The following is an 11,068-nucleotide window of genomic DNA, read 5'->3' on the forward strand; positions in this document are numbered from 1 at the left end:
TATTTAGGAAATATTTGAATTATAATCTGTTTGCCATTTTATTAATATTTTTGTAACTAATCCTTGAAAATATTTTTTGGATTGAACACATTTAATCTAGCATATTCTCCGTGATTCTTATTGACCTTGCGTGCCTGGAGAGGCTCATACTACATCTGTGTGTAATTGAATGTGATTTATTAATAATCTGTTCGGAGATCGCAGAACTCCAGAAAAATTTGCGTGGTGGCAGAAGAACCGTGTATTTGGGTAAGTGACCGTGGTGCGCCGGCGTCACAACCAGCTGACCCCGATTGTTGTATCTGCGAGTCAGCCCGGGTTCGTGACAATAATATACTACCTTCAAGAAAAAACATGACTTGGGTGAAGACATTGGAGCTCATTCAGACCCGTTCGCAAGATGCGATCGCTCGCTGGCAAAAAGGAGCCAGATATTTAAAGTAAGCTCTCGCACTGCATCGCGTAAGGACACCCACTATGTTTTGGATAGCTACGGCAAAGTGCCCTCGCAAATGTCTGAAGACACCCCCTTGCCACTCGCTACCACACGTCATCTCCGGGAAATGAAGGATTAATCGGGACCATCGTGAGCCATCGGAGCTGCTCGTAGCCCTTGGGGTTGCCGTAGCCTGCCGCAAGCACAGCGATCAGCGCTGGCTGAAATACATGCAGGTGATGTGTACAATGACGCTGCTTTGCTAATTATGCACGCCCTTTAAACGGCGTTTTGGCGGCCAGACAAGCCTGCATTCGAACATCCACTCCCCCGTTCACAAGCACCTTCCCCTGTTACCACCCACAAGCGGCACTATCTGTCACTCAAAGCAGCGACCTGATAGTGGCTTACGAGCTACCAAAATCAGATCACAACGAATGGCTTGCGCACGCGTACTGCGAATTATACGCATGCGCAGATGGGCGAAAATCACTCAGAGCGAGCGATCGCGCCTTAGCGAGCGGGTGTTTGAGAAATTGAGAGATATTACCTTGACATTGAGATTTTTTCCACCTCCTTCCCCTATAGGTACATTGAGGTACCCAGCAGCATGGGGTTACATTTACATACAAAAGTATTTCCTATGGACACTTCGTAAATGACATCCAAAATGCTACAGTTATTATTATTATTACTCTCTTTCTTACAGTCTGCCACAAAAATAATAATTTGCAAAGATAAGTGACTTGTAATTAAGTTTTGATTAAGAAATCATTTTGATGCTAAATGAGAATTGATATCTGGCCAAACTGGAAAGATTTTAATAAAATATTTTTTATCTAAGGACGTATATTTGAAATTCCAATGGCAGACGATTCAATGGATAAGAAACTCTATTTTGTTGCCAGGTTTAGATAGAAACATCAGCTTTTTTGCATTTGTTTTTTTGTGTGTTGCATATTGTATTATCAGGGGACTCTTTGAAATGCCAGTAATGCATCTCACTATCTTGTGCAGTGTTGAGAGAAAACAAAAATCATTGGATCAGCTATATCTTTTCTTTTAAACATTGGTCTTCATTTATTATTAATGCACGTTAATACAGTTTTAAAAGGTGTATATTGGAGACCACAATTGAGTGATTGTCAACTATGCTGAATTTTAGGGTTAAATATTTGTCTCCGGAAATATTAAATTTTTTCCATTTTGTAATGACCATCAACACAGGACAATTTTACTTATTCCTCATATTACACACAATTCCTACCATATATTCTTATTTTGTAAGCTTTAAAAAACATTAATGTAGATTATATATTCATATAAAACATATTCTGTTTAAACTTCATAAACATGACATAATGGATATCATAGTACAGCAAGATAATAGCATACAATATTGATTTAGATACATAGGACCCAATTTAACACCTATGACAAGGCTATTATCACTAATTTCTTATATTAAAATGTGCTTACTGTAAATACCTTGCTGCTATCTATGAACACAGAGAGCACTGTTTAACTATTAGGAGGCAGCATTGCTGTCGGCTGTAACCAATTTGGTGCCTTAGGCAAGAACTTGTCTGGTGCCCCCTAGCAGATAATGCCACCATACAGCGTAATGTTGCATTCAATATGAAAATTTGCACTCCAATTAATTCCTTAGAATTTCCTTTCAAACCCAATTATTTTGAATACAAATCAATTTAATGTAGATTAACTACTGTTCTCCCATCACAGCACACCAGGCTCTCCCTTCACAGCACCCCTCTTCCCTCACTACAAAGACCCCTCATCCATGTCGATTTGACATTCGATTTTGCCTTTAGTAAGTTCTTTCATAAAAAAGTTAAAACAAATCGAACAGAAAACAAAATCAAACTTTAGTAAATCTACTCCCAGATGTCAAAACTTGGTTGTGGTGACACATCTGCATCACCAGTGGGTCTTTTTTTTCCGAAAGTTTAGTTTTTTCCTGGCAGCCGCACTTGCTGGAGAAATGGAAGGAGGAGCTTTTGCTGCATCACGTGTCACTTAAGCTGACAATTTCCTTACCAACCGCTCTTTACATCTCTTCAGATCTGTGTCCGCTGGGAAGACACGACATATGACTTCAACCTAGGATCCAGCACGGTCACCAAAATTGTAAGATCTTGTCAAACCTTGGATCCTGGCAAAGCAAATAAAAGGATTTGATCTACAAATCTGACAAGCTTAGCGGAATCGCTTTGTTTCAGCTCCTCCTTCAGTTTCTCAAGTTGCTTTTCAAACAGTCTAATGAGGGGAATTACCTGACTCAAGCTGACAGTATCTGAACTCACTTCACAGGTGGATACTTTGAAAGGTTTTAGCACTTTGCACAACAAAGAAAGTATTTTCCACTGAGCTTGAGTAAGGTACATTCCCCCTCCTCTTCCTACGTCAAGTTCATTGTGTAGCTTTGGATGGCATTTTGCTGTTCCACCATCCGCTGTAGCATATAAAAGGGTGGAGTTCCACCTCATAACTATCTGGTGACAGGGGAAATTCAACATTTCTTGCAGGTGCTGCAATCTTCTACATGCACCTGAATTGCAAAAATGTCCAGATATTTTGCGGGCCACGGAGAGCATCTCCTGCACGACCGTGTCATTTAAAAAAAAAAAAATGCACCACCAAGTTGATTGTGTGAGCAAGACATTGGATGTGTTGGAATTCACCCATCTGTAATGTTCTCACAATATTGATGGCGTTGTCAGAAATCACAAATCCTGAGGGGAGTCCAAGCGGGGCAAGCCATTTTGCAATGACTTCCCTGAGTTTTGTTATGGCGTCAGTGATCCATTGTGCAATTGGGCGACTGCTGTCATACTTGTCCCCCTTGCAAAGGATTGTTTGACAGTCAATTGTTATGTTAAACTACTAAAAGTAGTCTTCTTCCTGGGATGAAGATCCACTCACAGCAGCAACTAGGCACTACACTGCTGATTAAGCTTTCATTTGTTGATCAAGCAGATGGGAAAGTGTATCCAACATGCATTATCATCTATCAGTTGTGTCAGGAAGCAGCAAGCTATTCATACCTGTGTCCTGATCTTATTCTTTTAGCTCGTCTTTGTTTAGCTGCTGCAGGGTGCTGTCAGGAGAAAAACTGGTCTGCAGTATGTTTTTTTACCTAATCCTAAAATTTTTATCAATAATTAAAACTAAACAGCTAAACAGTTGTATTTATTTATTTAAAATTTAAATATAATTTATTTAATGATTGATATAAAAATTATACAGTATGTGTAAATATTTATTCTGGCAAGTTTCTCATTCATTTAGGGGGATATTTATCAATCCTTGGAGAGAGAAGGTAGAGAGAGTACAAGTACCAACCACTCAGCTTCTAACTCATTATTACAGGATGTGTTTGAAAAATGAGTTATGGTAAGAACTTACCTTTGTTAACTCTTTCTTCGAAGCCCATTGGGTCCACAGGGAGACCTTGGTGTGTAGGTTATGGATCTGGATCCAGGCCCCACGCAGTTCAAGCTTTCAACTCCCAGGATGCACTGGTCAATCCTACTTATACCCGGAGGAGGATAAGAGTGAAGGAAGACTGGTACACACGAGAACCACACTCTCAGAGGAGACGGGAAACATTTTTTGGTTCGTCTGGCTAGGTCGGCCGAACCCCACCATGGTGGGGGAAACCTGTATGCACCTTGGCTATGGGGCCTTCAAAGAGTTACCGCATGTAGGTGCACAGCATAGCATATCCTTGAGCAGCCATTCCTACAGCCAGGCTGCCCCACATGCTTTTGGGAACTTTTAAAGGCATCACAATCAATTTCCAGTCAATAGAATGGTGTTTAGAAGCTCAAATCATTATTCTATTTATTTAGGGATTTGAAGTTCGATTTTGTGCTCATTTTATGTTTTTGGCCTTTAGTAACTCCTTTCATTAAAAAAAAAAAAACCTATCCAAAATCGAACAAAAAACAAAACCAAAGCATTGTAAATATACCCCCAGGTTATTAAACATGAAGCGGAACAGGACACTTCCATTCATAACCAGCCACCTCCTATGCATATAAAACCAAAGTTACAGATGGCCCTGACCAAATGAGCTTGCATTTTGTAGTAGAACATTTGTAGCAGGACAAAAACCGTGGCTAATGTAAGGCAAAAGCATCATCAGCTACACATTTTTAAAAGTAGCCATAAGTGACTGACATTTTTGCAAAGGCCCTAGGGGATGTCACGAATGACAGTGGAAGGAGACATGGAAAACCACTAGTCATTGAAGTCCTCCAAGACCGGCTTATGCTGCTAGTAACTTTATTTTTGCTTAGTAATCTAGGTATTAGAAAAGATTAGTAACAGTTTACTTAAAACAGTTTTTTACATTGAATTACCCTAATTAGTACAAATCTGTGTTTTGTGTGATACGAATTAAACTGGTGCTGCTAGCTAGATTTTTCTGAGAAAGAAAAGGACTACAATATTGTGTTTTGTAATCAATTAGTTTATGAAGAAGAGTAGTTTATATGTAAACTGACCTAACTTTGGGATCCTGAGTTTAGAATTAAATTTGATTTAGATTAAATCTTGTTTCAATGAACTATATTACATGGGGGAATGCACTGAAATACCATTGTTTAATGCAGAAAAAAGAGAAACTGAATAACTATGGATACACTTTAAAGAGAAATAACACATTTAAACAAAAAAGTAAATATTAAAACTTATTACAAGAAACCTCTGAGTGTGTTATGGAGCTCCAAAATGTGCTAAACATTAAGTAAAAAGTGATTAAATTTCTCAAATTTTTAGACAACCTTCCTAAAGAACTTTGGTCCCTGGATGTTGCATCTCAGGAGTAATTACCTACAGGTACAGTCTTCTTCTCCCAGCAAAAATGAGGTCTCTATATTGCCAGGATATAGACGCATAGAAAACCCTTAAGAAGTACTTTGTTAAATAATAAAAAAAAACAGCATATATCGATGAAGATCTTGATAAAGCAAAATATTAATTACATAGTCTTTTGTGGTAAAGCAAATATAATTTATTTAGGGAAACATTTCCACTTTTCTGCAGAGTGACACAGAGTAATGAGAAGTAAATTAGATCTCTGAATTTGTCACAGAAAGACAGAGCATCTTATACACATGATTACAGAATCATTTACAGATAGAAGTTTACAGGAACAGTATAATACAGGTATTTCATTGGATAATGTAGAGAAAAGTGTGAAGCACAGTATAGTCACAGGGAGGGGGGGATAGGGCAATATCAGATGAGGTTTTCATGATCTTGGAGCAATATCAGACATTAAACGGTTCGGACAGAGTGACATCCAACATATAACATGATGTTAGGTCTGAACGTAAACAAATTAGAACAAGGCTGATGTTGGTCATGTTGCAGGATGTGTGGCGCCATCAAAGACATAGTTCATGAGATTTCTCTTTATATCCACATTCTCCCTTCTCAGCACTTATTGTGGTTATCTCATCATCACTTTGGGTCACTGAAGAGTTTAGCTGCAGAACAAACATCAACAATTTAATCAAGCAATATATACACCATTTTTATTTAACTCCATCAATCTATACATGCGCCAAGAGATCTACAGACCTAACAAGTTGTAGTTGATCACAAAATGTTTCACACAATGTAATTTACTATGTAAGGAAATGCATTCTTACAAACCATTGGCTTGACAACTGCAAATAATGACCCCATGTGAGCTAATAAACTTGTACTTCCTACTGCAATGTATTTGCAAGAATGAAATCTGCACGACTATGATTGAAGACACCAGTTTCCTCTTGTAACATTGAAGCAAACCATTTTCTTTCACGTATCCAAAACCCTCAATGTTCATTAGAGTAGCTGCTCAAGTGAGAAGTGCAGAAATTCTAGGAAGTAAAGAAAATGTATACTCAAAACAAACCTGCCAACTGTAAATAGGGACAATGAGAGACAAAAAAGTTACAATCAACAATAAACTATGAAGACATGAAAAAAAAATGAAAGAAGGATATGAGAGTGACAACCACAAAGCACCATACTGTAGGATGACATGTCGCACGGCACCTTACGTCACAGCACCTCACAGCATAAAGCCAAAGTAGTTTTATAGAGAATGAAAATATAGTTTGTATTGTTGGATGTAACCTATTAAGATATTAAAGCAAGCCAATTACTTACAATGAATACAGGATATCATTGCCTCTGGATAGTCGTCAGTAAGCGTCTTGTCTGGTATCTTCATAGGCTCAATAGTCTGCAGCACTGTATCCTGATAAACTCCTGTAATGTCCACCACAAAGCCATCTATAATATCCAAGCTGTTTGAAGACACTGGTTTCCGCTTGTACCACTGCCAATGGATGAAGCAAATCATTTTCTTTAAGGTATCCAAAAACCTCAATGTTCATTAGAGTAGCTGCTGGAATGAGAAGTGCAGTAATTCTAGGAGGTAAAGAAAGTTTCTACTGAAAATATAACACTGCCAATTGTAAATAATTGGTACAACACCCTACAGGCAGGAAATATACAGCATTATGACACGCCACACCATACTAAGTTTTAGGGGCAATAAATATAGTTTGTATTTGTTAAGTGTAACCTATTAATATATTACCTAAAAGCAAGCGGGATATGCTACTAACAGGAAGCAACCATACTATAGAATGCCACTCCATACGGAACAGCACCACATAGCATGATGCTATACTAACAGTTAAGGACAATTAAACTAGGTTAAATTCAATAATATATACTATTACGATTATAACTAAAAGCAACCATAATTTATAATGCCACTCCATACGCTGCCTAAAGGTGCGTATCCACTACCAGACATGGAAATGACAGCACGATTACGACATTGTAATCGTGATGTCGTTTCCATGTCTGTAATGTGCCTACACTGAACGTTCAGTGTAGCACACACATTCATCATCGCCGTACATGCGGAACCTAACGTGATTGTCAGGTTGACCAGCATGTACGGGCGATGATAGATGTCGGAACCGACCTGCTGGCGCACGCATCACTGGTAGTTTGACCAAAATGTGCACGATACATGTGCGATTTAAATTGCAATGTGGATACGCACCATTACGGAACAGCACCACACATGCTGTATAACAGTTTTAAGGACACAAACTAGGTTAAATGCAATAATGCATAGTATTAAAAATACTAACTAAAAACAACCATACTTTATGCCACTCCATACGGAACAGCACTACACAGCATGATGCTATTTAAACTTTTAAGGACAATTACACTAGGTTAAATGCAATAATGTAAACTATGAAGATACTAAAAGCAAGCAAAATATTCAACAGGAAGCATCCATACTATATAATGCCACTCCATACGGTGCCTTACAGAACAGCACTACACAGCATGATGCTATACTAACAGTCGGTAGAACAATTACACTAGGTTAAATGCAATAATGCATACTATTAAGATACTAAAAGCAAGCATCCATACTATATAATGCCACTCCATACGGTGCCTTACGGAACAGCACTACACAGCATGATGCTATACTAACAGTCGGTAGAACAATTACACTAGGTTAAATGCAATAATGCATACTATTAAGATACTAAAAGCAAGCAAAATATTCAACAGGAAGCATCCATACTATATAATGCCACTCCATACGGTGCCTTACGGAACAGCACTACACAGCATGATGCTATACTAACAGTTAGTAGAACAATTACACTAGGTTAAATGCAATAATGCATACTATTAAGATACTAAAAGCAAGCAAAATATTCAACAGGAAGCATCCATACTATATAATGCCACTCCATACGGTGCCTTACAGAACAGCACTACACAGCATGATGCTATACTAACAGTTAGTAGAACAATTACACTAGGTTAAATGCAATAATGCATACTATTAAGATACTAAAAGCAAGCATCCATACTATATAATGCCACTCCATACGGTGCCTTACAGAACAGCACCACACAGTATGATGCCATTTTAAGTTTTAAGGATAATTAAATTAGGTTAAACTAAACAATACAGACTATTAGGATATTAAAACAAGCATTACCTGGGCATGGAAGTTCGTAAGAATCTTGTCTGGTAGCTTTAGAAACTCAATAGTCTGCAGCACTGTATCCTGATGGCCTCTTGATATGGCCACACACAAACCAGTCTATAATATCCACCATGTTTGAAGACACCAGTTTCCCCTTGTAACATTGAAGCAAACCATTTTCTTTCACGTATCCAAAACCCTCAATGTTCATTAGAGTAGCTGCTCAAGTGAGAAGTGCAGAAATTCTAGGAAGTAAAGAAAATGTATACTCAAAACAAACCTGCCAACTGTAAATAGGGACAATGAGAGACAAAAAGGTTACAATCAACAATAAACTATGAAGACATGAAAAAAAAATGAAAGAAGGATATGAGAGTGACAACCACAAAGCACCATACTGTAGGATGACATGTCGCACGGCACCTTACGGCACAACACCACACAGCACAGCACCTCACAGCATCTCTCAGCATGACGAAGATATACAGAACTGGAGTCTTAGCCGTGAAGATCTGCAACCGTTCGTAGCGGAACTCAGTCCTGGAACCAACTACTGGGAACGCAGACTAACACTGCTATAGAGACTCACTGCTGCATAGACCGGAACCATCGAATCGCAACATTTGAGAGAAAAGAAGACATTAAAGAAAAAGAAAGAAGGATATGAGAGTGATAACCACAAAGCACCATACTGTAGGATGACATGTCGCACGGCACCTTACGGCACAACACCACACAGCACAGCACCTCACAGCATCTCTCAGCATGACGAAGATATACAGAACTGGAGTCTTAGCCGTGAAGATCTGCAACCGTTCGTAGCGGAACTCAGTCCTGGAACCAACTACTGGGAACGCAGACTAACACTGCTATAGAGACTCACTGCTGCATAGACCGGAACCATCGAATCGCAACATTTGAGAGAAAAGAAGACATTAAAGAAAAAGAAAGAAGGATATGAGAGTGATAACCACAAAGCACCATACTGTAGGATGACATGTCGCACGGCACCTTACGACACAACACCTCACAGCACAGCACCTCACAGCATCTCTCAGCATGACGAAGATATGCAGAACTGGAGTCTTAACCGTGAAGGTCTGCAACCGTTCGTAGCGGAACTCAGTTCTGGAACCAACTACTGGGAATGCAGACTAACACTGCTATAGAGACTCAATGCTGCATAGACCGGAACCATCGAATCGCAACATTTGAGAGAAAAGAAGACATTAAAGAAAAAGAAAGAAGGATATGAGAGTGACAACCACAAAGCACCATACTGTAGGATGACATGTCGCACGGCACCTTACGGCACAACACCACACAGCACAGCACCTCACAGCATCTCTCAGCATGACGAAGATATACAGAACTGGAGTCTTAGCCGTGAAGGTCTGCAACCGTTCGTAGCGGAACTCAGTCCTGGAACCAACTACTGGGAACGCAGACTAACACTGCTATAGAGACTCACTGCTGCATAGACCGGAACCATCGAATCGCAACATTTGAGAGAAAAGAAGACATTAAAGAAAAAGAAAGAAGGATATGAGAGTGATAACCACAAAGCACCATACTGTAGGATGACATGTCGCACGGCACCTTACGTCACAGCACCTCACAGCATAAAGCCAAAGTAGTTTTATAGAGAATGAAAATATAGTTTGTATTGTTGGATGTAACCTATTAAGATATTAAAGCAAGCCAATTACTTACAATGAATACAGGATATCATTGCCTCTGGATAGTCGTCAGTAAGCGTCTTGTCTGGTAGCTTCATAGGCTCAATAGTCTGCAGCACTGTATCCTGATAAACTCCTGTAATGTCCACCACAAAGCCATCTATAATATCCAAGCTGTTTGAAGACACTGGTTTCCGCTTGTACCACTGCCAATGGATGAAGCAAATCATTTTCTTTAAGGTATCCAAAAACCTCAATGTTCATTAGAGTAGCTGCTGGAATGAGAAGTGCAGTAATTCTAGGAGGTAAAGAAAGTTTCTACTGAAAATATAACACTGCCAATTGTAAATAATTGGTACAACACCCTACAGGCAGGAAATATACAGCATTATGACACGCCACACCATACTAAGTTTTAGGGGCAATAAATATAGTTTGTATTTGTTAAGTGTAACCTATTAATATATTACCTAAAAGCAAGCGGGATATGCTACTAACAGGAAGCAACCATACTATAGAATGCCACTCCATACGGAACAGCACCACATAGCATGATGCTATACTAACAGTTAAGGACAATTAAACTAGGTTAAATTCAATAATATATACTATTACGATTATAACTAAAAGCAACCATAATTTATAATGCCACTCCATACGCTGCCTAAAGGTGCGTATCCACTACCAGACATGGAAATGACAGCACGATTACGACATTGTAATCGTGATGTCGTTTCCATGTCTGTAATGTGCCTACACTGAACGTTCAGTGTAGCACACACATTCATCATCGCCGTACATGCGGAACCTGACGTGATTGTCAGGTTGACCAGCATGTACGGGCGATGATAGATGTCGGAACCGACCTGCGGGCGCACGCATCACTGGTAGTTTGA

At 39.2% G+C, this 11,068-nt stretch overlaps 1 long non-coding RNA gene across 1 annotated transcript; it reads right to left on the bottom strand.

Moving 5' to 3' along the window:
- Positions 1-5,451: 5,451 nt before the first annotated feature.
- On the bottom strand, positions 5,452-6,852 carry LOC148431212 (uncharacterized). The gene is made up of 2 exons (XR_015877238.1): positions 6,623-6,852; positions 5,452-5,952 (listed from the first exon to the last, which is right to left on the bottom strand). It is a non-coding gene; the product is annotated as an uncharacterized LOC148431212 (long non-coding RNA).
- Between the last annotated feature and the right edge of the window lie 4,216 nt (positions 6,853-11,068).

This window comes from Taudactylus pleione, unplaced genomic scaffold (genome assembly GCF_031769625.1).
Source record: "Taudactylus pleione unplaced genomic scaffold, aTauple2 ptg002668l, whole genome shotgun sequence".
NCBI lineage: Eukaryota > Metazoa > Chordata > Amphibia > Anura > Myobatrachidae > Taudactylus > Taudactylus pleione.